Source organism: Poecilia formosa, unplaced genomic scaffold (genome assembly GCF_000485575.1).
Source record: "Poecilia formosa unplaced genomic scaffold, Poecilia_formosa-5.1.2 Scaffold65, whole genome shotgun sequence".
Lineage (NCBI taxonomy): Eukaryota > Metazoa > Chordata > Actinopteri > Cyprinodontiformes > Poeciliidae > Poecilia > Poecilia formosa.
The window spans coordinates 349,708-357,866 of record NW_006800004.1 but is presented as its reverse complement, the minus strand read 5'-3'; the positions used below and the strand labels follow the sequence as shown (position 1 = coordinate 357,866).

The following is an 8,159-nucleotide window of genomic DNA, read 5'->3' as shown; positions in this document are numbered from 1 at the left end:
CACACACACACACACACACACACACACACAAAATCATTAACAAATATTTTCTTGTACCACAGGTCTGACGTTGCCACGTCCGCAAACCACCAGGCTAATTGACTCTTGACTGAGAACTCACAGAGTGAGATCTTGCTAATTACCTGAGTCTGCAGCCATATTAAAGAGAAGTGTGTGCACATACACACACACACACACACACACACACACACACACAATTAGGTTCCAAAGACATTTGTATTCAGGATCAAAATAGCTGTAGAGGTTAGATGCAGCAACACAGAGAGTTGTCTGCTGTTCTACAACATCTTAATTAACCATCATAGCAGTGGTACGGATGGATGACAGAGAAGCAGATGTTACAAGAAAACAAGTTCTTCCCTCTGACCCAACAAGAAAAGAAGAGAGACAATTGACTGTTGTATTTGTGCATATTCGCAAAGTTTAATCTAAACTGTTTTTTTGTGATTTTTTTTTTTTTTTTTTTCTGTCTGACACAACCAGGAAGGCAAAAACAGCAGCAATATAAATGAGTCGCTTTTTTATTTTCAGTGGAAGAAAACAGATTGCAATATGACAGGAAACATAGGAATTATTTTTGAACGAAATGCCACAAGAAATGGGCTACAAGGTGACACGGTTGTTAGTACTGGGTTGTGGGTTCAAATCTTTTCTGCTAGGAGTTTATATGTTAGGTCTCTGAGTGTGTGCTGGCTTGGTTGTTTCTCCTCTGATGAACTGGTGACCTCTCCTGGCTGTACCCGCCTGCATACAATAGAAATGGGAAGCAGCCACATGACCCTAAAAGGAATAAATAGGGATGGATGAATGACATAATTTTTTTCTACAATAACTTGTAGAGTTTAATGACAGATATACCTAGTAATCAATGCATATTTCTAGAAATACACACTGCTATGTCATGTTTCTTTTTTCAATTTGTGTAACCGTGGACGTTTCTCATTAAAGTAAATAACACAACTAAAAAAGATTTTCAGTTTAAGATTATCTGTAGCAAGTAAACAGTAACAGTCTCAGTTATACAGAACATAGGCCATACATGTTCATTCAGTTTGACCTTTGTAAAGTTTCCCTGAGGTAATCAATGAAACCAGTGACATTTTGTGGACTGAGATTGAAAACTCTAGCTACTTTCCAACCCCATATCCGCTTACAAATATCAAGGATAAACTTCAAGTCTAACTACATAAAATTAATCAATTAGACAGTTAAAATTAGAGATTCCTATGTTCTTGTTGTAAATGTAATATACTTTACCCAGGAGGAAAAAAGATGGGGTTTAGTCTGGCTATTTGCTAGTAACTTTGCTAAATGAAGTTACAAAATTACGTAGCATCTATCCATCCATCATCTATCCAAATCTATCCATTTCACTCATCCAAGAAGATCCAGGTGCGCAAGTCCAGCCTAGTGAAGCCTTCATGGATTAGTTATTAGATGTTCACCCGAAAAAACAAATACATCTGTAGGTCTATTTTGATAACTTTGTCAATACAGTCAATCCTTCTTTCCCCACACAATTCACCGTTGTCATTGCTCAAACGTGACTCAGTCTGCTCCATTGTTTTCTGTAACATTAGTAGGAACAGCTATGGATCATAAAGCCTGAGTGAATCCATGCAACCTTGTCCAGCCAATTTTCTCTCCAATCAACAAATTCGGCTGAGACTGAGAAGAAGCTAAATGCATTTTCAGTTGTAGTTAAGAAAATGGCAAACAAATTTAAATTTCAAAGATTCAAATGCAATGTTGGGCAAACTTTATTAACAATATGCATTACTTTACTGAATGCATATTGTTAAGACAGTTTTTAATGAAATAATAAAGTTATTTCAAGTTTTGCTTTTTTATTTACTTTCTAATTTTTTTATTATTAGGCTGTACAACACTTTGGGTGTCCTTTGGTTTTAAAGCACTTTTGTAATTAAATAGGTGATGATAATGGTGATAATTATGTAGCTGATAGCGAAAATTCAACCTGGAACCTTCAACCTCCGTTCGCCCATCGGCGTTATGCTCATCTCCGAAGCTCTGCATAAAAGGATCCACACCAAAGCCGTCAGCCGTCAGCCGCTTCCCAGCTGCGTTCAACCCAACACCGCCCCTTCTCCACCCACATCCTTCGGCTCTCCAGGATAGCACCCTTTCCAGACCTCCACCACCAGTGTCGGGCCCTGAGAGAGAGCATCCCTAATCGGTTATCGGGATGTTCATCGAGTTCACATCAAATCTCAGCTCAGATCAGCTGCCGGGGCCCGAGCGCCAAAGATCTGTTATTCATTGCTGTCATTAAATCTTTTAATTGTTCCTTTTTCTTCATCTGAGTCTTTCCAGATTGAAATATGTCTACCACTCTTAATGTTCAAAAACATTACGTGTTTATTCTTAGTGATGTCTAATAAACATTCTCTCTGGACATTTATTACATGAATCAATACAGATGGTACAGTTCCAGCTCAGGCAGCGGGCCCTGATCCAACATTCAGATCTTAGTTTTATATCTTAGAACAGCATCAAACACAGTTATTTCTTGCCCTAATTAGATATGTCACTGATGCATAGCGTAATCCACAGTATGGTGTAATTGGTGTTTTAAATACATACTCCATTGACAAACTAAATTGTCAGGGCTCTGTTGAGAACCATATGAACTGAGGGAGTCATCTTTTCTGTGTGCAAAATGTGCTTAGACTTTTCAACGCACTCTAGACACACGTCCACATAGAGACGCTCCTGACTCTCAAACCGCGTCTGAACGCAACATGAGTTTTATTTATTTTATTGCTGGTTTATATTAAAGGCCTACTTTAAAAACCTTGAAGGATATTTACTCCTTGAGATTAACAAAAACATGAGTATATTTCTATTTTTCCCCAAGCCAACTGGCCGATAGACGCAAACGTCACATAAGAGAAACCCAGCACCTTTGCAACCTAGAGCAACCAAAAATGTTTAAATGCTGTGCTTGTCTGTGTGTTTCCATACCTTGTGTATGGTTCACCTGTTAGCTAGAGCTGTCAGAATAATAACGGAAATATTTCACTACAGTCCACTGCAGCATAATTAATTTCTCGCACTTTATGTTCCTTGGTGCTGCAGAACATTAGCACAGGACAATTAAAATTCCTTCCACATGTAAACAGCAGATAGAGAAAACAAAGTCTTCAGGTTCAATTTCATATCCAGGAGGTCTCGCTTGGATCTTTCTTCTCCTGGATGAGGAGAGAAAGAAAACGGTCGCTAAAATGAATCACAGTGTCTCGTATGGAGCAACTCCTTCACTCAGAGGTTTTCCATTACTGTGCCTTTCAATACATTCAATTATTAATTTGTCATCAGCCAGTTACAGCACATAGATTCACAGCTGCTACCTCCTACTCCTACACTGTTACATGTTAACTGACTGACACACCAGTCCAAACAAATGCATATGTCACCGTGAACCCTGAGAGAATTCCCAGGAATGTGAACAACTGCCAGAAAGACACATGAAGCGACTCGCAGGATGTTCGCCAACTGGAACCAATGCCTGAATCAAACTGGTTCCATTATCCTCTCTTTATTGTTTCCACTAGGTTGGATTATTTTACATCCTTCAAAGCAGAGAGAGCATCGGGTATAATATTTGCATAGCAAGAAACGTCATTAACCTGAAAAACATTTTCTCTTCAGCTAACAGAGGAAGGATTGTTTTGAAGTGTTGCTCTTTCCCTTTCTGTCCCAGGCAGAACACCAAAAATCGCCGTGCTGCTCCACCTCTCTATCCTCGCTGTCATGCAAAGACGATCAAGTAAGTCAACACAGAAGTACATCAAAGCAAACACATCTACATGCATGCTTATCCAGCAGACACGCATGTATGCACCCGCACTTCATCATAACCAGACTTCCTTGACTGCCTTCGGCCATGTTGCCTCCAACCATGAACTTTCATGCTAGGCTGGTTTCACAAGTTTGTCCCCCAAACCCCATCTGCAGCACGTAGGAACAGCCTTTCAGGGTGTCTGTGCTTTAGTTATGCTGTTGTGCTGGTGAATGGAGGTTATAGAGGAGTCTTTCCTGTCCTACTACTGACTTGAGTTCTCATGATGACTTGGAGCAGGTGGATTAGAGAATGGTACAGTCTGAGACAGGAACATATATTGCTAGGTATTGAAAAAACTTAAACATAAAAAAAAATTGTCCTTGGTTTTTACACAAACAAGGATGAATGTATGGATCAGTATCACGTTTTTGACAAGTTTTTTTAAGACGACGGAAAAATTTGTAGCCAATTTGTCATTTGACAGGTTATAATTAACACCCTTGACTGGTGCACATAGGCAGACATTTTAGACTTTACGCAAAGTGTTTGTCGCAGAGGCAACTAAAATCAATCAATAAAAAAATCCTTTCTGAATATCATCTCATGGACACTGAACAAAATGTGTCTTTCTGACCAGGAGCTGACAGCATGTTGAACAGTTATGGACCGGACGCTTTGGAGCGTCTGGTTCAGAAACACATTCCTAACCTTTGGTTGAAATGGCGCCTTGTACGTGTGTGTTGCAAAGAATGAGTATTACTGCGTGTGCATGCGTGTGTGTGAGAGTGTGTGAGCAAAAAAGATTATATGAACACACTATCGGCAGTTAAAAGAAAACACAAACAAACAAACAAACAAAAAAGTATTATCACTGGAAATAATAACAATATATCAATACATTATTAAAGACAAGTAGATATAGATGGATCAATTAATGGAATTGATCAATTAATTCTACTGAGTGGAATTTGTTATATTGCATACAGGAACTACATGAAATGAGAAGGGAAGAATGATGCTGAAAAAAGGAAAAAGAAGAAGAGCAGAACAGGTAAAAACAATGGTCATAATACATAAATTATGTTATTTACAGTATTAATGAGAATCATATAAAATCTGTATGATTTTATATGAACACATTTTCCACTGAAATGTGTTCAATGAGTAAATTTTTCCAATGTGTCACACTGATGGAGGTCTTTGTTTTCCAATTCATAAGCAATGGTTTAATTGATAAGTAGTTCTTTAGTATTTGAAACATCATTAATAATGTTGGTGGTGTCTCCCAATAAACAAAGACATGGTGAAAATGGGAAGAGACAGCCTAACTTGCTGGAGAGAATCCAGAATTCTTGAACAGCCTTGCATAACCATAAAGCATGAAAGTATCAGAGGTGTTTTGTGAACAATTTCTGCACAATTCAGACTGAGCCAAACCCATTTTATGCATGCTTTGAGTTGTGTAGTGGACTCTGTGAAGTACTTTGTATTGAATGAGCTGAAGATTAGAGTTTTTTTTGTAATATATTTGGTATTATTGCAAATTTTAATCCAGAAGTTACAGTCTGGGTTTATATTCAGATCTATTTGCCATTTTAATGTAGGTATGGATATCGTTGAATCAATCCTGTTTAACATTTTATATATTGACTGAATTTTCTTTCGAGATGCAATTTTAATTAGTTCTGTAATTTGTGCATTAGATTCTATAATGCACAAACTTAACTTATTCCAGGTCATATTTACTTTAAGAGATTTTAATTGAAGATATTCTAAAAATTGAGTATCATCAAGTTTATATTGTTTAGTTAATTCTGAAAATGAAAGGAGTTTATTATATCAAAAATATATTCAAATGTGTGGGTCTTTAGTGACCCACAAGCTAAACAAGAGGAGTTTTATATTTATTGTGAGATCAAGATTATTCCAAAGTGGTGTGTATTTTGAAGTGGTAACATTTGAATTAATAATATCATTGAAATTCCACCAAACTGAAAGAGTGGCTTCAATGGTTGGTGATATAAGCCATTTAATCAATTTATAATCTAAACAGAGAAGACGGCAGTTTATCTTGAAGAAATAAATAAAGATTCAGAAGTTAAGACCATAACATGCGCAGTGTGTGCATGTTATGGTGCATGTTCTTTGCAGCAGCTCAGCCGCTGCAAAGAATTAAAGTTAACTCACTATGCGGTTTTAACACACAGAGGGGGAGGACATTACCCTCCCACACCCAGAAGAAGAGCGGCGCTCTGGAGGGGCACAACAGATATAACATCTGTCCATTTTGGGGACGTAAAACCACCAGGGCTGGTCCAAGGCATAAGCAAACTAAGCAGCCACTTAGGGCCCCAAGGCCATTAAAGGCCCCCTCAGTGGAGCTGATGTTTTTCTTTTGTTGTTGTTTTGTTTTGTTTTTTTTAGTAATAATTTCTGTCATTATAATATCAAAAACATACAATTTTACTATGAAGTGATTTGTTTTTACTATATATAGAAAATATTATTTTATTGATAAAAAGAAAAAACAGTTGCTCTTGGGGGCCCCTGGTGGTCGCAGTAGGTGCCTCACGCTTCGCCGGTAATATGATGTGCATTATCCAAAGCTCCATCAGAAGTTAAGTAAGCAAATCAATGTCTCAAAAAAGGACTTATCCTTCAGGGAGGGAGAAAAGAAAGAGGAAGATTAGAAAAAAGCCAAGATAAAGGTTTGTTTTAATGTGCCTTGGTAATGTAAAAGATTTGTAAAGCTGCTAATAGAGAATTAGCTTGAACGGTCCAGTTCAACAGCCAAACATTTATGCTGGGGTCTTTGTGTTTGTGTGAAACCGAGTTTTAACTTTAAATGAGTTGATTCTCCTGCTTGGCTCTGTATATTTCTGAGGTATTTTTGGCTTCAAAATGCCGTGTTTGATAACGTTTGATAACAATAATTAAAACTTCTCAGTGTTTGACATTGTCTAGCCAAATGTTTTTATGTCAGGCTACATAGCTGCTACAACGATTAGCTACTCTATGCTGTAGTTGGGGATATGTTGTTTGCTGCTTAATATAATCATTTTGTGGCTAAAACAAACATTATTTTTACAACTACTTATCTGAAACTTCTGTTTAAATTATTTGAAGGCATAGAATCAGTCCAGTACCAATCCATATTCTAGGGGACAAAGACTCACCTGATATAAATGAAATTGTTAGATATTGGTGTAGCCCTGGGGTTGAGAGTGGGTAGTGGAGTTGCATGAATGTATATTTCAGTGATTTACCTATTGTAGAGTACGGAGAGGAATGAATTCCTATGTCTGAGAGTAACTGAGATTTACGAGGGGAAGTGAAGTGTAAAAAAAAAAAAGAGACAGAGGATTCTGGGAGAAGAAAAACGAGAAGGAGAGAGAAAGGAGATAGGGGAATAGAAAGAAAGAGGGATTGGAACAATACGGAAAAAAAATCGTGTTAAACATAGTTGGCGAGTTAGAAATAAGATTATACGCAGAGTATAATTGATAATTGAGTAATGAGGAGTGTGGACCTGTTAACGAGGACTGCTACTGCTACTTTTGAGAGGACACTGCTGCAGGGCACGTGTGGGGGGAAAAGCATCAAGATGGCGGGGACGTTTCCCTAAAGATAAATAAAGCTACAAGAATCCTGCGTGGAGACGCTAAAGGGAAAGAAGAAAAGGAAAGTGGACTCGCTAAGCAGCAGTGACGGTGAGGACGTCGGCGTAGCGAGCCGGTTTCGTTGGTCCATCCGGTTCCAACAAGAGGAAAAGTAACAAGGACTTCTGCGTTCGTTTCGGCGAACTCAAACAACAACAGGCCTGCAACGGAAGCGTCCACGGGTATTGGACTGTGTGTGTGAGTGTGGGCCCTGGTGCGGATGTGTGTGAAGTTATATGCTGAAATGTGAAGTTGGTGTAAGTTTAAGAACTGTTAATGTTCGTAAATGCATATAAGGGATTATAGAAGCTGTTATGTGTTAATTTCCTACCAACGTTCAGGGTAGAATTAGCCAGGTTAGTTTGTGGGATGTTGAAGATAAACAAGAAAAACAACTTTGTGTGTGGATGTCTGGATTGTTTTACTGAGAAGGTAAAAAAAAACAGTAGTGGAGTAATAGCTACTTACATGAGGTAAACCTGCATGGTATCTACCTGAAAATCACGAACCCAAGTAGCCACCCTGCCAGTGAGTTAAAGTTCTGCCCTGAGAATAGGTGATGGAGCAGTGGGGTGCTACATTGGAGTTACACTTAAGAAAAATTTATTTAATCAAAGAATGTCATGAATATGTGTGTAGGGCTGCACCAATTGCAGTTTTCTGGCCGATCACCG

The 8,159-nt window shown here is 38.2% G+C and overlaps 1 protein-coding gene and 1 long non-coding RNA gene across 5 annotated transcripts in view; one reads left to right on the top strand and one right to left on the bottom strand.

Annotated features, from left to right (window-relative positions):
- Positions 1-6,337, top strand: part of LOC107836521 (uncharacterized) — a 19,868-nt gene extending 13,531 nt beyond the window's left edge. The window contains exon 3 of the long non-coding RNA XR_001662437.1: positions 6,324-6,337. This is a non-coding gene — a long non-coding RNA (uncharacterized LOC107836521). The remainder of the gene's footprint in view (positions 1-6,323) is intronic.
- nlgn1 (neuroligin 1) overlaps positions 1-8,159 on the bottom strand; it is a 375,009-nt gene that overhangs the window by 271,986 nt on the left and 94,864 nt on the right. The window lies entirely within an intron of this gene.